Source organism: Spodoptera frugiperda, chromosome 19, assembly GCF_023101765.2.
Source record: "Spodoptera frugiperda isolate SF20-4 chromosome 19, AGI-APGP_CSIRO_Sfru_2.0, whole genome shotgun sequence".
Lineage (NCBI taxonomy): Eukaryota > Metazoa > Arthropoda > Insecta > Lepidoptera > Noctuidae > Spodoptera > Spodoptera frugiperda.
Window position 1 is genome coordinate 4,142,079 of NC_064230.1, and position 22,943 is coordinate 4,165,021.

The following is a 22,943-nucleotide window of genomic DNA, read 5'->3' on the forward strand; positions in this document are numbered from 1 at the left end:
TGAGTTTGTTGATGGTTGTATTCGATACAATTTTAGACAATATTCGTATTATATGAACACGAAAGTAACACATTATTTTGTAAGTGGCAGTTAACTACCAACTGTTTAGAAATACTGACACATTATGTAATTGTTAGAGATTTCAATTACATGTACAAAAAGGTTAGACTGAAGTCACAACATTCACGTAACAAATATCGACGCACACAATCAGAACAAACACAAAGCCCTGTAAGTAGCTCTTTATGAGATTACAAGCTACTTGGACATACTGATTTATAAACACCACATTTTGTGTGAGACTTTGTTGACGGCAGTTCTTCAATAGAAACATCATATTTTGTCATATAGTATGGACATTTATAAAGACACAAACTACATACTTGGAAATACCGACTAGGTAAGGTGTCTTGTGATACATGGAACGTTTAACAAATCCATGGAGTATTGAGAAATCAAACATGGATATATCACACGCAAACAAGCGTCAGTAAGATAATATTTGAAATGTTTTGAACTCCACAATATGTATTTACTAATATTGTGTCACAGTCATATTATATCGAAGCATTAAATATCGATACATAATCAATACACAACTTTTTTTAAGTGCGAGCATTGCAAGAGTTGATCATGAATTAATGAGTTTCTTGACGGTTGTCTTCGGTACAAGGTTGATCGAATATAATGGAGAAGGTGACAGTTATTTTAAACATCTTCTCATGTTATAAACTCAATATTTTGGAAATTACAAAAGTAAGATTAAACATTATTTAATTCTTGACGGTTGTTCTTCGATGTAACATATATTTTATTTTAATACATATTTCATATCACATGAAATACTGAAAAGGATATCTTGTGTAGAACGACCGTAGAGCAGCATCCTCCTCCTCAGTCGTACATTCTTGACAGAATGCTCGTGGTTGACAATGATGCATTTTCCCTGGATATCGTAGCTCTCGCGATGCGCCTCCACTTGTTGCGGTCTTCGCCCGTAACCCTGGGCACGGGTTCCGCGTTATACCCCGCAGGACTGGGTCCCTGCTGAACTTCGCCATCTACACACTCCGGCCTACTGAAGTGTAAGATGCCCACCCCCGCGACATGGACGCGCCAGACAGGAATTGCCCAAGTGAAGAGTAGAGAAGGTGACTCTACTCCCCCCAGGGCCGAGTTAATGGGCGTGTATGATCCCACACCCAAAGGCTTAACACTACCACTACTACAAATATAAATAAATCAACATTCAGTTGTTGTATCTTGTAAATACGAATTCTAGAATACATTTATGTACTCGCCATTACAGGGCATTTTTTGTGTATAAAATATGTTTTATTTAAAAGATACATCAACTTTACACAGTTCTCTCCTCACTCGGACATATTTTACATAGTACAAAGTAAGTTTGTGTTAAAACTACTAGAGTACATTAGTACTTTACATTTTGCGAAAAGATCGACTCAAACACTTTATTAAAAAATCATGACAAATATTTTTATGAAGAAAACTTACTTTCCCATACATTTTGACGCATGTCACACAGAGACAAGACTAATTTCCATTATGTACGTTTAACAAAAAACAAATGACATGTTAATGACATCATGCATAAAATGACAAGGACTGAAACATTTATATTATTGTTGTCTCTTTTTAATGGATATGTAGAATTACCTTTAGTCTCTAGCGATGATTTACATAACAATACAATAAAGTTTCTTGATAGTTGTCTTCGATACAACTCTTTTACAATATTTCAATCATGAAATGAGGGAAAATACTAGTAACTCTACAATGTAGATTATTTAAAGAGTTTCTTAATGGTTGTCTTCGATACAATTCTTATGTTTTAAACATAAGTGGGAAATATTAAAGAGTAGTTGTTTGTGAGACTACAAACTACTTGGAAATACTGAGTAATATAATATGGAATATTACCACATAGAACGACAAATAGTTGTAAGTGGGGAAATTCTTGTTCATATTACGTCAAGGCGTTCTTAGAAAGACTTTAATGGGCATGTATCCCTAAATTATGAAGAGTATTATTTTAATTAAGTTTTTCAGAACCATTGTTCTTTATATTGAAATATTTACCCAATCAATGATTTAAGATTACGACAGGAGTTTCCAGACACGAGTTTCTTGACGGTTGTTCCTCGACAGAACTCATATACAATACTGGTAAGACAAATATCGACGCACATAGAACAAGCACACACCCCGTGCACTGAACTTGCTGGTAGAACATTGGTATATTGTATTGGTAAGTTAAACGCGAATCCGATTTACATATTCCATGAAGAAATACCACTATAAGTGGGTACATTATGTTTAGTTCGTGAGAAATATTTAATTTCCACGTAGAGCGTGAAGGGGAGGGGGGGGAGAATGTGAGGAAATTGTTGTTTGTATTGTGTCATTACGGGTAATGTTTATCCCAACTGGCAATTAAAAGTATGTTTTTTACAATTCATAGACTGCGCAACGAGTTTCTTGACGGTTGTACTCAACACAAGCCACACAACAGTCATGAACAATCCAATACATGGAAGTTATTTAATGAACTTGTATCGGATCGTGAGACTCGGAATATTAACAAATATATTGAACTTACAATATACAATACTGAAGTAGCAATACATTGTTAGTTTGTATGTTCATTCATATCATTTCTATTCAACCTCTTTATAACGTGTGTTTACGTAAACATTACAATGCACACACAAGACAGAAGAAATATAATACAAGTGCAAATTAATCAATAGATGACATTATTGCAACAAGTTTCTTGACGGTTGTCTTCGACACAACTGTAATATATCTCATTTTTGACAATTGTAGCTGAATGAGCTTTGTAACACACGGCATGAACATTGAAATGACGTAGATGTAGTCAGTATCAGTATAGTGCATGCGTCAGCCATCGTCGCACGTAGACAAGTACAATTGAGGCTGTTTACTAGAAAAAGAAAACAAAGAACCATATTTAAGTACTCCAGTTGACGAGAACTAGTTTCTTGACGGTTGTCTTCGATACAAGGTTGATCGAACATAATGGTACTAAGAGGTGACAGTTATTTCAAACACCTTCTCATGTTATAAAATAAAATAATTTGGAAATTGCAAAATTAAGATTATATATTATTCAATGAGTTTCTTGACGGTTGTTCTTCGATGTAACACATATTTCATCTTAATACATATTTCATATCACATGAAATACTGAAAAGGATATCTTGTGTAGAACGACCGTAGAGCAGCATCCTCCTCCTCAGTCGTACATTCTTGACAGAATGCTCGTGGTTGACAATGATGCATTTTCCCTGGATATCGTAGCTCTCGCGATGTGCCTCCACTTGTTGCGGTCTTCACCCGTAACCCTGGGCACGGGTTCCGCGTTATACCCCGCAGGACTGGGTCCCTGCTGAACTTCGCCATCTACACACTCCGGCCTACTGAAGTGTAAGATGCCCACCCCCGCGACATGGACGCGCCAGACAGGAATTGCCCAAGTGAAGAGTAGAGAAGGTGACTCTACTCCCCCAGGGCCGAGTTAATGGGCGTGTATGATCCCACACCCAAAGGCTTAACACTACCACTACTACAAATATAAATAAAACAACATTCAGTTGTTGTATCTTGTAAATACTAATTCTAGAATACATTTATGTACTCGCCATTACAGGGCATTTTGTCGGTATGAAATATATTTTATTTAAAAGATACATCAACATTACACAGTTCTCTCCTTACTCGGACATATTTTCCACAGTACCTACAAAGTAAGTTTGTGTTAAAACTACTAGAGTACATTAGTACTTTACATTTTGCGAATCGACAAAAACAGTTTAATAAAAAATCATGAATATACTTAACAAAAACAAATGACATGTCAATGACGTCAGACCCGAAATGACAAGAGCAGAAACATGTATGTTATTGCTGTCTCTTTTTAATGGAGATTTAGAATTACCTTTAGTCTCTAGTGATGATTTACATAACAATACAATGAAGTTTCTTGATAGTTGTCTTCGATACAACTCTTTTACAATATTTCAATCATAAAATGAACGAAAATACAATTAACCCTTAAATGTAAATTATTTAAAGAGTTTCTTAATGGTTGTCTTCGACACAATTCTTATGTTTTAAACATAAGTGGGAAATATTAAAGAGTACTTGTATGTGAGACTACTAAGCAGATCGTCTTTAACGATCGTTTAATTTCATAGACTACTCAATAAGTTTCTTGACGGTTGTCTTTGATACAGTTTTGTAATACTTTTCGTACTACGTAAACACGTAGAAAACGTTTGAAGAGAATTTTCAATAAACAGTATTGTACATTGTAACCTCCACGTTCTAAGTGGATCAATAGTTGTTTTAATTCTAAAATATGATGTTGTGTTGATATCACAATCGAGTGATAAATCCTTACAAGCTGACTATACTTGTATCTTAGTCGAAGACATCGACAAAATTAAAATCGACGTCAGCTAGAACTGGCGGTAGACAGTTAATTGTCAAATTACTTTATATTACTGAGACAGTATGTTAACACAGATTGACAGAGGGAGATATAAATATTTTAAACGAGATCAACGTTTGTTACATCTTTAATGGATACCGTATGTAGAAATTTACCACCTTCATCAAAACATTAATGACAATAGAGTTTCTTGATGGTTGTATTCGATACAACTTGAGACAATATTCGTATTATATGAACACGAAAGGAACATTTTTTTATAATTTGTCGGCAATAATCCCGATTAAAGTCAAATATATTGCTTTACTAATGAAGAAGTAAACTTGTCTGCTAGCTTCACGAACTAATGAGTTTCTTGACGGTTGTCTTCGATAAAAGATTTAAGATGCTTTAACATTATGTGACTGATATAACCTCTTTATTATTTAACTTACGAATACGAAGTTTGTTATAATACTTACGTATACCAGCGGGATATTCAGCATACATAAAATACAATATTGTAATTGATACGACAAATATCGACGCACACAATTAGAACAAGCGTGAAGCTCATTCGATGGCTATAAGACACAAGACACAGACAGAGGACATAGTTCATGGAGTCTGATTGAGCCGAACTATTCATTCTTTGGACAGTCTGTTGTATAGACTATGTAAAGAGTTTCTTTCTATGTTCACATTTTTATAATACAAAATAGAAAAGTCATATAGAAGAACAATTTAATTACAAAATTGCATCAGAAGTTTCCAGACACGAGTTTCTTGACGGTTGTTCTTCGATAGAACGTAATAATATTATAGGAAATATTATTTACGTAGCGTGAAGCTCATTCGATGGCTATAAGTCACAAGACACAGACAGAGGACGAATTAAGACAAATTCGACAATTATCCCATATTATTGTATATTATAGAAACATGCATATCTCACTTGAGACTTGTTGAGATATGTTTTACAGTACATATTATGATCACACAGACCCACAGACGTATCGTTTAAATTCACAGATTACAGATTAGAAAGACGGTGCAGTGAATGTACCACAACGAAATGACCCGCCAATTTACGAGCATAAGATAATTTTGAGTATATTTTGATTAGTGGAGTTTCTTGCTGGCTGTATTCGATATAACATTAGAAAATGTTCGTATTACATGAATACGAAGGAAACATTTGTTAGTAGTCCTTTATTAGACTACCAACTATTCGGGTATAGGAACATAATTATATTTTTTTTTTCTTGTAATTTTCTTTGGGACACAAGACATGAACATGGTCTCGTCCATGTTCATGTCTTGTGTCCATGTCTTGTCCATTGTCTTGTACATGGAGGAAGGTAATATAACTCACGCGACAAATATCGACGCACACAATTAGAACAAATACGACTGTCTGTAGTCACCCGTGTTGACGGTTGTCTTCGATACAACGTTGACAGAACATATAGTACCTAGCTGTGTATGTGGCTACACACCACTGTGGAACACTGACTAGGTAAGTCTCATTTCTACACAAGTAAGAGTATTATTGCCTTTTGAAAGGCAGAATATAAAACAATTATTGTAATAATTGTAACATGGATACTCCACGTAGAACGACCACTATAATGACGTCATAAGTGGGGAAACAGTTATTTTATAAACTGTGTAGGAGCAATATTTCATTTTTGACAATTGTAGCTGAATGAGCTTTGTAACACACGGCATGAACATTGAAATGACGTAGATGTAGTCAGTATCAGTATAGTTCATGCGTCAGCCATCGTCGCACGTAGACAAGTACAACAAATACTTAAATACTTGAATTATAATTGAGGCTGTTTAATAGACAAGAAAACAGGGAAAAATATTAAGGTACTCCAGTTGACGAGAACTAGTTTCTTGACGGTTGTCTTCGATACAACTTGTAAAGTTTCGTATTATTTAAATACATTTGAGTTACTTTGAGTAGACGAGCGTATCATTAAAATATTGATTCGAGAACATCAAGCATTGTGTTTCTACTTATAGGAATTTGCAATAACAATGGTTTTATTACGTGTCGAAGATTCATCAGTTGCCATCACAGATGTATAATAATAATTCTATTATGAACAACTATTAATGTTGTGCGTTTCATTTCATTGCGTTTTGCCATAAAGTGGTTCAGTAGTAATCATGAATTAACAATGAGGAAACATCAACATTGTGTGTATGTGTGTGTACGTAATGTATGCAAGGAGTTATGTAGTATTCGAATATTGTACTTAAAAGCAATGTTATTTATTGTTCTAAATCATTGCACTAAACATCGACACACACAGCTAGAACAAGCACACACCCCGTGCACTGAACTTGCAGGTAGAACATTGGTATATTGTATCGGTAAGTCATTTACACTAACTATATTGGAAATTATCTTTAATTCGTGAGAAATATAAAATGGCCACGTAGAACGAGAAACAGTTGTAAGTGGAGAAATTATAGTTTTACATCTCCTCTTGAGGTCCCAGAATAAGACGATACCAGTATTCTTATGGAACACTGTTTGTATCACATTCATGAACACAATATTGTCACGTTTGACTGATGTGTAAAGTTACAAATACACTTCATGCACATATTTATCAAGATGATGTTTTCACACTGATTTAACTGCTAGACTGACCAAAGAGTTTCTTGACGGTTGTCTTCGATACAACGTTGACAGAACATATAGTACCTTGCTGTGTATGTGGCTACACACCACTGTGGAATACTGACTGGGTACAAGTTTGACAAATAATTTCGTAAAATAAGTCTCATCGCACCTGAGTGCGGTATTTAAAGTGAGACGTTTAATGATAGTACTGAATTGACCGTTTTAAACTATGACTCTGATGTAGACATAGATAACGTACCACGAATGTATTTATAGTTTCTTGACGGTTGTCTTCGATACAACACTCATGTTGTAATCATGCAACATGTAGGAAAGAGTAGTAAGTAGCTGGAGCCACCGACTACTTGGAAATACTGACTAGGTGGGTCTCATCCAAACTCCTTTATTATTACATCGTCATTAATGTAAACTCACATTAATGAAGTAATAAAATATATAATGTAAGTAGCTGTACATGGAGCTACAAGCTACTTGGAAATACTGAATGAGTAAATAGCATCAGGAGGTGCTCGACCACCTCGAGTATCTTGACTTAGTTTTACATTTCATAGAAGTACGAAGATGTTTCTTGACGGTTGTCCTTCACAGAACTCTTTTACGACATTTCAGTCATGAAATGTGTGGGAAATATTTATTTGTAGCGGATCGTGAAACATAGAATTAGAAGAGTAGTATCAATGCACACAATTAGAACAAGCACGAATCATCGGTTGTAGTTTCTTCATAATTGTTCTTCAATACAACTTTTAGTCGATATTTTGATCATTAAATATGTTAGAAATACATGTGTGGCCTTCTCATTAACCCTTGGAGAACATTACAACACCACATTTCTAAGACAACAGAGTTTCTTGACAGTTGGTCCTCGATAGAACTCAATATAGACACGATTCTAAACGTTTTACATACATTAAACTTCTAAGATTCGGTACATATCTGTATGTAATTTTAAATACTGAAAAGGATATCTTGTGTACAACGACCGTAGAGCAGCATCCTCCTCCTTAGTCGTGCATTCTTGACAGAATGCGACAATGATGCATTTTCCCTGGATATCGTAGCTCTCGCGATGCGTCTCCACTTGTTGAAGTCTTCACCCGTAACCCTGGGCACGGGTTCCGCGTTATACCCCGCAGGACTGGGTCCCTGCTGAACTTCGCCATCTACACACTCCGGCCTACTGAAGTGTAAGATGCCCACCCCCGCGACATGGACGCGCCAGACAGGAATTGCCCAAGTGAAGAGTAGAGAAGGTGACTCTACTCCCCCAGGGCCGAGTTAATGGGCGTGTATGATCCCACACCCAAAGGCTTAACACTATTACTACTACTATATAATACATTCATATAATTACATTTTTGATATTACTTTATGCACCCGCCATCACAGGGCATTGTCTCGTTGAGTTACATTTTATTTATAAGTTGTGTTAATATTACACAGTTCTCTCCTCACTCGGATATATTCTACTTAACTTACAAAGTAAGTGCGTCTTAAACCTTCGTGAGTACAATTGTATTTTAATATTCCAAATGTTGATAAAGTATACATTGAACGTACAACATTTTGATACACAATTCAATACAAACGATACAAAACTTATATAAAAAACCAACATAAATATTATTGTGATGAAGAAAATGCAGTTTCCGTACATTTTGTAGCATGCCATACAAAACCAATCACCGAATTCCAATATTTAAATAAAAAAAAACAAATGACATGTCAATGACGTCATGCACAAAATGACAAGGACAGAAACATCGTATTCTCTTTCTAAATCTATTTACTGAACTTTCTTCATACTAAGGGTCTCAGCACACATATGGGATCGGAAAGGGATCGTCATCGTATCGCCTCGAGCCGTTCAGAATGGTTTGTATTAAACTCCCTACTGCAGTAGGACGCACACTAATCGGAATAATAACGTAATCGCCTCGCCTCGGAACAGGCTCCGAACTTGAATTCCCGCGCTTACGGCTCATCGTCCCCACGCTTACGTTTCTCCGTCCCCGCGCTTACGTCTCTCCGTACCGACTAACTATCGTGTTAGTCTAGTCGGTGTCGCCTAGCCGTAGCCGAGTTGACGTACACGCGCTGCTGATACGCTTTCGTTACGTGCATACGGTAGGTTGACGCCTGGTTGACAGCGAGGCGAAAGGCGTTACGGTTACGATCCCTTTCCGATCCCATATGTGTGCTAAGACCTTTATACAAATAAAAAACAATTGACATATCAATGACGTCAGACCCGAAATGACAAGGGTAGAAACATTTATATTATTGTTGTCTCTTTCTAAATTCCTCTTTTGTTCGTCGATACAATTATTTAACAATGTAGATTATTTAAAGAGTTTCTTAATGGTTGTCTTCAACACAATAATTCTTATGTTTTAAACATAAGTGGGAAAGAAGAATCATTTAATGAATCAAAATATAATTCATGCGACCTGCACCAGAAACATGTGCAACTACATTTAGGTACTCCAGTTGACGAGAACTAGTTTCTTGACGGTTGTCTTCGATACAACTTGTAAAGTTTCGTATTATTTAAATACATTTGAGACTGCAAACTATTATTAGGGTCAGTCTGACGTGGAACTTTCAAAATGTAATGTATGTTTCATTATCAGTTTAAATATTGATAAGAATAATCACGTGGAACGACAAATGGTACTAAATGTTCCCACTTAGTTATTTTTGATTCGTTAATTGTTGATTCTTGAAATTGTGAAACTTCAAAAATAATGCAGACTTAGAAAAAATGCTTTCTCAACTAGTTTCTTGACGGTTGTTCTTCGATAAACATGTAATATAAACATTTTAATCATGAAATATGTAGCGATCGTTATAAGTAGCTGTGCATGACACTAGAAATTGCAAAAGTAAGATTATACATTATTCAATGAGCTTAATCATGACAAATATTTTTATGAAGAAAACTTACTTTCCCATACATTTTGACGCATATCACACAGAGACAAGACTAATTTCCATTATGTACGTTTAACAAAAAACAAATGACATGTCAGTGACGTCAGGCACAAAATGACAAGGACAGAAACATCGTATTCTCTTTCTAAATCCATTTCTTCATACTTATACAAATAAAAAACAATTGACATGTCAATGACCTCAGACCCAAAATGACAAAGACAGACGCATTTATTTTATTCTTGTCTCTTTTTAATGGAGATAAAGATATAACTTTTTTTTTTAATGATGATTTACATAACAATACAATGAAGTTGCTTGATCGTTGTATTCGATACAACTCTTTTACAATATTTCAATCATGAAATGAGGGAAAATACAAGTAACCCTACAATGTAGATTATTTAAAGAGTTTCTTAATGGTTGTCTTCACCACAATTCTTATGTTTTAAATATAAGTGGGAAATATTAAAGAGTAGTTGTTTGTGAGACTACAAACTACTTGGAAATACTGAGTTATCTTATATATAAAAATGAATCGCTAAAAGTGTTGGTAAGCGCATAACTCGAGAACGCCTGGACCAATTTGGCCAATTCTTTTTTTGTAATATTCGTCGAAGTTCAAGGATGGTTTTTACGGCGAGAAAATATCAAATAATTGACGGAAAAGCCCTAAAAACAGCCATTTTCTTTATCCAATACAAACGTTTTCTAACTAATACGTAGAGTCAATTTGAGCTTTATTGCTATTGGATAAAGTTCATATTGGATAAATGCTATTAGATACTAAAAAACAAATGCTATTGGAAAAGTGTGCATTGGAGACTTGGAGCACAGAATCCCTACTAATATTATAAATGCGAAAGTAACTCTGTCTGTCTGTAATTACGCTTTCACGCCTAAACCAGTGAACCGATTTTGATGAAATTTGGTACTGAGATAGAATAGAGCTTACTTTATACTTTTTATTGCAAAAAAATAGCGGAGAATGGGTAAAAATAGGGGATAAATGGTCATATGGAAATTCGTTATTTTAAAAGCTGTAACAGTAAAACTTTGTATTTAGATACTTAAAGAGGAACGAAAGAACATGGGCTACTTTTTAATAAAAAGGGTAGAAGGCGTAGAATGTTTGATAGAGGAGATTAATGTTTGCTTGAAAATTCGTCATTTTCGTTAATACGTTGCCTGTGGCTTCACTCGCGTTCGATTCTTATTTAAATACACATATACTTATTTAAATCGCCAATATCCCTACTACCATACTAATGTTATGAATGCGAAAGTAACCCTGTTTGTGTTGAGGTTACGCTTGCACGAATATATTTTTTTGGAATATAACAACGAAACAATGTATTTTTTATTGATAGGCAATATATAGGAAATTAAAGGATAATAATATAGATAACCTTGGCTACTTTTCATTTTTTCTTTCTTTTCACTTTCATCATGATTATAAAATGATGAATCGGCGGTCGTGGTTTCTATGTAATACATATCTTTAAAAATGCTAACAGTAACATATTCTCAAGTAATTTACATTTTAGATGACATTTTTTTTTTTTTGAGGATGGAAAATCATCCAATGACTTCTCCCGCCTTGGGCAAGGCGAGAGGGAGTGTCAGACTCTTACTGACTAAAAACCACCCCGTTCCTTCTCCTGCTTTTCGACCCGAGGCCCCGGTAAACCCGCTAGGTAGTCCGCAGCTCCGGATCAGGCATCAGCCCTACTGGGCCCCATCTGTGGTGGTCTGATGGCTCTTTGAGGATTTTTGATGACATACGGCAGCATTTTGACCACTAACACCACTACGCGGACGAAGCCGCGGGAAAAAGCTAGATTCAATAAATTTTCATTTGTACATGTCAAATATTTGTTGTTTCTAAATTCAAATTCTGTAAATAATGATTGACATTTATGCATAAACTATGAAAAGGGTGAATAAACAATTGTCAGTATTTTTTTTAATCTATTGAAAATGTTGAAAAGTGCATTAAGCATTAATACAAATTCCTAAAATATTTATGCGTGCGTTCAGAAATAATGACAAATTATCAACAGTTACGCGTGTGTTCAGAAATTTATTTTGTGTAAATTAAAGTTTCTATCCACGTTTTCGAACAAACGATGCTCTTTCAATATAGTCTATTGGTGTGAATGACATTGACATTCGTATTGCGCATTTTTTAAAATATGCAAAATCAAATGTATATTTTTCAATATTTCTGAGAGATTATCTTAATATTTTTTCGAGTTTTAAAGACTAAGAAGATTTTTATTTGCTAATAAGTGTTTGTTAATCAAGGTAAGTTCACATCTTCATGTTGATTTTTAGTAACTTTTGATGACTACACAATACTACAATTTGGTATACATGGTTATGCAGAAAATGTATGAGAGCTTTTTATTTTCAAATTTTGGAAATTCGTTTTTGACAATGCTACCAACCAGACGTACAAGCTTAGACCGCAGAACTCGAAATACGGCAAGTCAAAGAAATATAAGAGCAAATCAAACTGATGAGCAACGCGAAGCGCGAAATGAACTTGAACTGAATCAATATCAAGATAGAAATGTTGTGTTTAATCCCCACAAAGCTGCATTCAGTTATAATGTGGCAATTGATTACAGTTCAGAGCAAATTGTTGCTATTGGACTAATGAACATTGTGTGTCCACATTGGGATTGAAATTCAAAAATGAAGCCTCTGGATTGTGTTGCGCCAGCGGCCAAGTCAAATTGACGCCATTGGTACCGCCACCAGAGCCACTACATTCATTGGTTCATTTTTTTACTCATATCCAACAGTACAATAATTGCTTTCAAATGACATCATTTGGGGCAACAAAAGTTATACGAGACAATTTTTGCCTACTTTTAGCAAGTAAGTATAATAGCAAACGTTTTTTTTTAGTTTTAAAACCATGTAGCTGGTGCAAAATATGTCGAGTCAATGATGTGTTTATTTTGTAAACAATAAGTCATTAGTCAAATACATAATAATAGTCTATAATCCGAAGACTTAATCAGCAACATTTTATAACAAGTTGTATTTTATAGTGGCATGAGCAAGGTGTTCTTGGTAAAGCCTACTACCTAAAGCTGCCGTGGAAGGCTGTTTAATGTCGAGGTTAAAAGTAGTTTTAATTTGAAATGATGTAAAGTATGGTGGTACAATTTGCTATACAATTACCTATATACATATTTATATTCTTACAGATTCAGGGATTCAAATATATCATCAAACATGTTTTTTATTGCCAGTGCCTGTTGAAGACTGTACATTTTTGCAAATATATTTATGGACACTTTAGCAAGAGAAGTCGATCAGCGTTGCGCACACAACAACTCAGTAAAAAGATCCATTGTGATGAACAACTTCAAACATGTTTCCATCAACACAATGAATTAGTTGCATTATTCACAAATGCATTAGACCGCATGCCATCAGATAATCACAAAATTGTCATCAGAACCGATAAGGCGCCTGCAGGACGGTGAAATTATTGAATCCTATGAAATAAACACTATTATGAAATTAATATATTTTGTTTTTTTTTTTTTAATTAGTAAAGTCCTTTTCAGCTATAGTGAGATCAGGAAATGATGGATTCATTTTTATATGGAGGATATTATAGATTCCAGTTCAAATTGAATAGGGACTCATACATAGCTCAGCTATACAAAATAATGTAGAGCATCATTGCTACGCGAAAGCGGTACGAAGTTCGCTGGGTCAGCTAGTATAATATAGAATTACCACATAGAACGACAAATAGTTCCATTGTGGGGAAATTGTTTTTTAAATATCACGTCATTTACAAAGAGGAACAAAGTCAAGTACCTAAAATATAATTTGTCAACACACGAGACAGTGGACATCGACGGTATCGCAGCATCCGAATTTTTGATATTTTAAATATAATTTCAAGCGTCAAATATCGACGCACACAACTAGAACAAGCATACAGCTCATTTGATGTTAATACTCGTATAACTGACGGAGGACAACATTTTCCAAATAATAATTACGAGAAGTAAGTTCCAGTGAAACATAATTTATAAATTACCAGTTTGGAATCACTAATCCGCCTTGAGCAAGCGTAGGATTATTTCTCATTCCTTCTCTGTATGAGAAGAGGCCTATTCTCAGCACTGGGACAATTACAGGCTGATGGTGTAAACATGTCGACGACGGAACTAGTTTCTTGACGGTTGTCTTCGATACAACTTGTAGAGTTTCGTATTATTTAAATACATTTGAGACTGCAAACTATTATTAGGGTCAGTCTGACGTGGAACTTTTAAAATGTAATGTATGTTTCATTATCAGTTTAAATATTGATAAGAATAATCACGTGGAACGACAAATGGTACTAAGTGTTCCCACTTAGTTATTTTTGATTCCTTAATAGTTGATTCTTGAAATTGTGAAACTTCAATCCTAATCTTAGTTTTAATGCAGACTTAGAAAAAATGCTTTCTCAACTAGTTTCTTGGCGGTTGTTCTCCGATAAACATATAATATAAACATTTTAATCATGAAATATGTAGCGATCATTACATAAGTTAACTGTTTTACTTTGGTACGCACCAAAGGAAATCAACGGAGATAGATGAAGACAATATAATTCACACGACAAATATCGACGCACACAATTAGAACAAGTATAGCCCCCAATAACATGTAGAGATGTCCACATTGAAGTTTCGATAAAACTTCATACAATACTTCAGTAACAGTACTAAATAAATAAATATTGCGATTAACACAACGCGTTTAAAGAGCATCTAGATCTAACTTGGAAACTGGTTTCAACAATGAGTTTCTTGACGGTTGTCTTCGATACAAGACTGATAAATACTTCTTATTATGTAAACACAAAATGCATGTGTGCCTTACCTTAAGACATTTGGAGACATTTACAATTTTAATATTGATTTAGGACAATCGATGTGAATATTATCGAGCGCCTGAATGTACAGATACAGATCCCTCCATAGACAAGGAATGTTTCAATATTTAATCCTAAATTCTTTATCCAATAGATAATCAGATTGTAGTTCCACATAGGACGACACTTTAATAACATTTAAAGTGCGGTGACAGTACACATCGCCTCCTGTGTGGAGTCAAATGTTAATACATTCATATTGGAATACAAACGATTCAATGTGAGGACAAAATGTATGTCCATGTCCAGTAGTGGACCAGAGCAGGCTGACGCGGAAACACTATACACCCACTACCTACAATATAACATCACGGATAATTTTATTGTGTTTCTTGATGGTTGTATTCGATACAACTTTAGACAATATTCGTATTATATGAACACGAAAGTAACATATTATTTTGAAGTGGCAGTTAACTACCAACTGTTTAGAAATACTGACACATTATGTAATTGTTATTATAGATTTCATTTCATTTTATGTCATTTATTCTTAACTAACACCTCTGGTGCCTGAATGTAGTGCTTCCTTCTAAGACATGAAACATTATTTAGAAAAATCATTGAATTTACAGTTAATACTGCAAACATTTTTAATATTCAGGGGGATAATTGCGTACAACCTACAAACTTGTCTGCTTGCTTCACGAACTAATGAGTTTCTTGACGGTTCTCTTCGATACAAGGTTGTTCGAACATAATTATTTGATCGTCTACCTACACCTTCACGGTACAGTAACAAATTGACAGACATTTAGACGTAATCAGCAGTTTCTTGACGGTTGTGCTTCGATACATGTTCGAGCAGTGTATGTCACCACATACTACTTGGACAAACTGACTAGATAGCGCACAATGCGCGTATATATGGGGCTGCCTGTACAGACATGTTAAATAGTATATAATAATATCCAATGTAAATTACTTTGTACATACGAATACTGCACGTACAACGATCACTTCAGTGACGTCCTAAGTTAGAAAACGCTTGTTTATGAACATACTGATCCATGATATGTGGCAAGGAAATATATTCCTGGACGAGAACCTAAAACCTAGAACTCTTTCCTTGTAATGTGTAATTTTTTTGAAGCCATTTTAACGAGTGAAAGTGAGAGATAATATTTAGGTACGGTACTCCAGTTGACGAGAACTAGTTTCTTGACGGTAGTCTTCGATACAACTTGTAAAGTTTCGTATTATTTAAATACGTAGGAAACATTTGAGACTGCAAACTAATTGCAGGTACTGACTAGGTCATGTCAGTCTGAAACATCCGTGGAACTTGTATATTTCATTATCAGTTTAAATATTGATAGGAATGACCACGTACGAGTAGAACGACAAATAGTTGTAAGTGTAGAACTTGTTGATTGATATCACGTCCAAGTTGACACAGAAACAGAACTATTGTATTTACCATAATACTTTATTTATTTGTATATTCAATATACTTGACAATACCGACTAGGTCAGTCGTCTTGTGGGACTTACAATATCTCACCTACACGAGACACTACTGAGAGCTTTTAGTTAAGTATTGAGAAATGTTCTTGAGAAACATATTATTTGCGCGCACAACGCAACAATACTTGTCAGTATCAACACGTCAATGTCATTTTATAAAATACAGATTGCGTGTGTTTGTGTAGCGAACAGTTTCTTGACGGTTGTCTTTTATACAACTTTAGAAAATATTGACATTATGTAAATACGAAGGAAACATGTAAGTAGCTGTCTATAGCAACACAAGCTCTATACATGGAAATACTGATTACGTACATCTCATCTGACACTTTTAAGGTAACGCTTAATAAACCATTACATTTGATAACTTACTTACTTTATAACTTCAGTAACAGGACATATCTCTCATCTATTCCTATTCTTACATCACATAGTTTCTTGCTGGTTGTCTTCGACACAACTTTGATAAACGTCGAGAAACATCGTATTGTTTAATATTTTGTTATCAAAGTATTGTACAAGAGTTCCATACTACGCGTAGTACTACCATCCAAACATTTAAATTCAATATAATTGGATATTTTAGTAAGATAAGGTATTTCCCCCTCCAAATGTAGAACTATGTGTTGAAAGAAGGATATGTCGGAATATTTTTATTAATTGTTCAACAACAATTTGATTTGATTTATTTCGATTTAAAGTTTCTTGACGGTTGTCTTCGACACAAGCTAACATGCAACACTCATAGAACATTAGATATAGTTGCAGTCAGTAATATTGTTGTACCAAATATCGACGCGCACAGCGTCACATCGAGCGCCTGAATGTAGTGCCGCCTTCTGAGACATGAAACATTGTTTAATTTTAGAAAATTCTTATTAAATATTTGAATCACGCAAAGATATGGAAGGTGTAGTAACGTTAACATTATACACTACTCTCTATGTTTCTTAACGGTTGTCTTCGATACAACGCTTTTACAATATCATTATATCAAACATGAAAGAAGTAGAAAATATTAGTAAGTGGCAGTAAATTATGTAATTGTTATAGATTTCATTTATATGTGTAGAAATAGTAGTAAATTCATTTTATATCATTTATTCTTAACTAACACCTCTGGTGCCTGAATGTAGTGCTTCCTTCTAAGACATGAAACATTTAATTTTAGAAAATTCTTTGTTTTTGCAGTTAATACTGCAATCATTATATTCACATTCACCTGAATATTTTTCGGGATTAATCCCGATTAAAGTCAAATATATTGCTTTACTAATGAAGAAGTAAACTTGTCTGCTAGCTTCACGAACTAATGAGTTTCTTGATGGTTGTCTTCGATACAACGTTGATCGAACATAATTATTTGATCGTCTCCCTATATCTTCCAAACGTGTTAAATTTACATCTAGATACGAGTTTCTTACCTTCTTTTGAAGGAATTTCATTAAAAATGATTTACATTACAACATTATATAGGAAACATTTTATAAGTAGCCATTTATCAGATTACAAGCTACTTGAAAAAACTCATTCTGCAAAACCGGAGAGGGGCAAACCCTTAAGACATGACATAGACACACGACAAATATCGACAATAAGTTTCAGTTTTTTAATATTGACTAAGGTTGTCTCCTCGGTCATCTAATTACAAGGAATCATTATGGAAGCCTACATTATCACTGTAAGGAAGAATAACGAAATCATTCCATTCCAAGATAAGTTAGTTTCTTGACGGTTGTCCTTCGATACAACACTTACAACATTAAAAACTTGAAATAAGTAGAAAGTATTAGTAAGTAGCAGTGTATGAGGTGACAAACTACATACTTGGAAATACTGATTGAGTCAACCTCATCGGGCACCATATGTGATATGGGCCTCGTTGAACAAATTCATTGGTGTTCCAACGTTTGGGGACACATTTGTTTGTTCACAATATATTAATATTGGCATTAATTCAATATGAATATCAATTTGACAAACTGGACGTAAAATGCAAACTATTACATAGATAAGACAATATAATTCACGCGACAAACATCGACGCACACAACTAGAACAAACTAGTCTGTCGCTACACTACTCAACGTTTCTTACTGGTTGTCTTCGCTACAACTTTAATAAATAGAATATATTTATGTCGCACGTAATTACGACAAAGACAAAACGGAGAATGCTTCGTAACTATACTCCTGTTTGGATTAATGTTGCTGCACGTATATAATGGCAATACAAAACGTTTCTTGACGGTTGTCTTTGACAGAGACCTTTTTCATATTACACACATGAAATATTGAGAGTTGGAACATAGATATTCTGTGTATAACGACCACTTTAGTATCGTTCTAAGTGGGGAAATTGTCGTTGTACCTATATCGCATCAAGATGTTCCTAGAAATTATGACCGATGTATCTCGTATGTCAAACGTTAAAACGTTCGTCAGGACGGGCTTTGAAACACAAGACATCACCACATTTTAGATATTTACCGACACACACACAAGTCCGTATATAGAGAACATTTGCCACAGTAGCAGTCAGTAATATTGTCTCTGAGACATGGAACAATGCAGAAGTTCTAATGGAAAGGAACCAAAAAGTAATCCATTTTGTACATTTCAAAGATTATATTAAGTTGTTCTTTGATGTAACATATATTTTATCTGAATACATATTTCATATCACATGAAATACTGAAAAGGATATCTTGTGTAACAGTAACTAGCCTCTAGTACTCACAGTAGAAGGTTCACCATAATTAATTTAGTGAAACGTAAAGACTGCATGAAATGTAAGAAACAAATATATAATAATAATATTCAATAAGTTTCTTGACGGTAGCTTTTTTATACTACATAAAGTATTGAAAAGGATATCTTGTGTAGAACGACCGTAGAGCAGCATCCTCCTCCTCAGTCGTACATTCTTGACAGAATGCTCGTGGTTGATAATGATGCATTTTCCCTGGATATCGTAGCTCTCGCGATGTGCCTCCACTTGTGGAAGTCTTCACCCGTAACCCTGGGCACGGGTTCCGCGTTATACCCCGCAGGACTGGGTCCCTGCTGAACTTCGCCATCTACACACTCCGGCCTACTGAAGTGTAAGATGCCCACCCCCGCGACATGGACGCGCCAGACAGGAATTGCCCAAGTGAAGAGTAGAGAAGGTGACTCTACTCCCCCCAGGGCCGAGTTAATGGGCGTGTATGATCCCACACCCAAAGGCTTAACACTACCACTACTACAAATATAAATAGTCGGTATGAAATATATTTTATTTAAAAGATACATCATTCTCTCCTCACTCGGACATATTTTACATAGTACAAAGTAAGTTTGTTTTAAAACTACTTGAGTACAGTACTTTACATTTTGGGATAAGATAGACACAAACACTTTATTAAAAAATCATGACAAATATTTTTATGAAGAAAACTTACTTTCCCATACATTTTGACGCATGTCACACAGAGACAAGACTAATTTCCATTATGTACGTTTAACAAAAAACAAATGACATGTCAGTGACGTCATGCACAAAATGACAAGGACAGAAACATCGTATTCTCTTTCTAAATCCATTTACTGAACTTTCTTCATTGCCATATAAATAAAAAACAATTGACATGTCAATGACGACAGAGCCGAAATGACAAGGACACGAACATTTATGTTATTGTTGTCTCTTTTCATTTCTTCCACAAGTAATGATGATTTGCATAACAATACAATGAAGTTTCTTGATAGTTGTCTTTCGATACAACTTGAACAATATTTAGTATAACAAGTCTCACTGGGAATAAATTTGGGATTTTTAAGACAATTTGAGAAATTAGAATCTTTAAGATAATATATTCTTTCGTCCAATATCCACGCGCTACAAATGACGATTATTCCGAACAGACAGTAAATACTGCAGGTATTTTGATATATTTATTCATGTATTACAATTTTACAACTTCATAGACTACGCAACTAGTTTCTTGATGGTTGTCTTCTATACAACGCTTTTACAATATTACAATCTTTTAAGAAGTAGAAAATATTAGTAAGTAGCAGTGTATGAGGTGACAAACTACACACTTGGAAATACTGATTGTACATCAGTTGTTTAATAATTAGCAAGTAACAATTAATGGAGTTACTAAAATCACAATTACCAATCGACGGGACCGCTAACCAAATATATGTCTCGATTAACATTAAACTCAACCTCATCAAAGTATTTCTTGACGGTTGTTCTTTGATACAACTCTCAGAAAAAACGTTGAAAATGAAATGTGTGAGAAATATATGTAAGTAGCTGTACATGGAGCTACAAGCTACTTGGAAATACTGAATGAGTAAATAGCATCAGGAGGTGCTCGACCACCTCGAGTATCTTGACGGTTGTCTTCGATAGATTAATACAATACTTTGATCACAGAGACAACAACACAGTAACTACAACTATCCCGCCATACATATGTTGTGGTGGGTATAGTACAGCCACTCATTATTCAACCCTATAAAGGTAGAATACAAAGAGTGTTTAATGGTTGCCTTCAATACAACTCTGATATACTTCCGTGTTAATACGTATGAAGACATTTTTGAGACTTAATATATCGATTCAACGTTTAAGTACTAATTACCAATCGTCCATATTGGAAATACTGTCAGTCTGGCCAGTAATAATTTCGCAGACCGGCTCCCGAATCTAAAAAAATATCGACGTAAATATGACGTAACCACTTATTGAGCATGTATAAACATCGACACACACAGCTAGAACTAGCAGACTCCCCGTGTACTAAACTGACTTGTTGCACAGTGGTACAACAGCAACAAGTAATGAAACTGTACTCTATACACTCGAGGCAGAAGCAATCGCCATCAGCTATATCGGAGCTGTCAGTAAACGGGAACACTACATTGTAAGAACTGCTGAACATTAAGTAAATACCGACGTGTCAGTAATTACAACCATAATAAATAGACAAGTATAGTTCTATTGTGGTTCATTCAACCAAAGAAAGTGGGAAACGATATTTAGGTACTCCGGTTGACGAGAACTAGTTTCTTGACGGTTGTCTTCGATACAACTTGTAAAGTTTCGTATTATTTAAATACGTAGGAAACATTTGAGACTGCAAACTAATTGCAGGTACTGACTAGGTCATGTCAGTCTGAAACATCATCAAACTTGTATATTTCATTATAAGTTTAAATATTGATAGGAATGATCGACATTTTTTTTATATAGAAATAAATTATTTGTGTGTAGTCGAATGGTAACAAAACAGGAGAGGAAACTTAAGTACACTCATAATCACTCAATAAGTTTCTTGATAGTTGTCGTTCGATACATATTACGATATATACAACGTGTAACAAAAAGGGGGTATACATATCAAGTGCACGGCTTCTAGACAACATAACAAACGATACGGGAAGGGTTTTTTAAACTCATATTTTCGTGGTACCAAGTTATGAATTTTTCCGATCGTGCCGCCGCGCGAATCAAAATTAGGTAGACAGGTACTAAGCGATCGGATTGACAGAAGAAATGTTTCTTTATATTAGCGAGTGATCCCTGTAGTGTTGTGACACGTTTGTATGACTTGAAATCAAGAACTATGCGATACCAAGTCATCATCATCATCATCATCAGCCGAGAGACGTCCACTGCTGAACAAAGGCCTCCCCCTTGGTCCTCCACGTAGAACGACAAGCCGCCACCTGCATCGATACCAAGTATTTGGTACTAATTTTTTTTTAAACGTATTTTAAGCTGAAACTTTGTGTAGAGGTTCTATTCAACCTGTATTCATCAGGGCTTATATTGAGATATTACACATGGATATTCCGGAATGAGGACTTTAATGGCGCAGCTTACACCATCCGTCACAAGACATTGAAAACTGTTGTCTTCAATACAACGCTGTTACAATATTTCAATCATGAAATGAAGGAAACACTGAAAGTAGCAGTTTATTCCACTATAGTATGTGTGACTTACAACGACATTATTTTACTCAATCCACAACGTACCATCAAACGTAAGTACTACAAGCTATACACAAGGGAGTTTCTTGATGGTTGTTCTTCGATAGAACGTAATAATTAATTGTATTGGACTTGTCATTCAGCAATTTCACAATTACGGTAACAGTAATTAGCCACAAGTACTCACAGTAAAACGTTCACCATAATTATTTTAATTTAGCGAAACCGTAAAGACTATTTTGACTCCAAAAATATATATAATGATATTATTCAATGAGTTTCTTGGCGTTATTTCTTGTATATCACATTAAATACTGAAAAGGATATCTTGTGTAGAACGACCGTAGAGCAGCATCCTCCTCCTCAGTCGTACATTCTTGACAGAATGCTCGTGGTTGACAATGATGCATTTCCCTGGATATCGTAGCTCTCGCGATGCGCCTCCACTTGTTGAAG

General features: G+C 34.9%; 1 protein-coding gene across 3 annotated transcripts in view; it reads right to left on the minus strand.

Moving 5' to 3' along the window:
- LOC126911893 (uncharacterized) overlaps positions 1-22,943 on the minus strand; it is a 161,830-nt gene that overhangs the window by 51,349 nt on the left and 87,538 nt on the right. The window contains exon 3 of one of the 3 annotated variants that reach the window (XM_050701054.1): positions 12,527-13,919. The exons of the other annotated variants lie outside the window; for them this stretch is intronic. The gene's annotated coding sequence lies outside the window, so the exon portion shown is untranslated. Of the gene's footprint in view, positions 1-12,526; positions 13,920-22,943 lie in introns of those variants that run through there. 3 annotated transcript variants of the gene reach the window in all.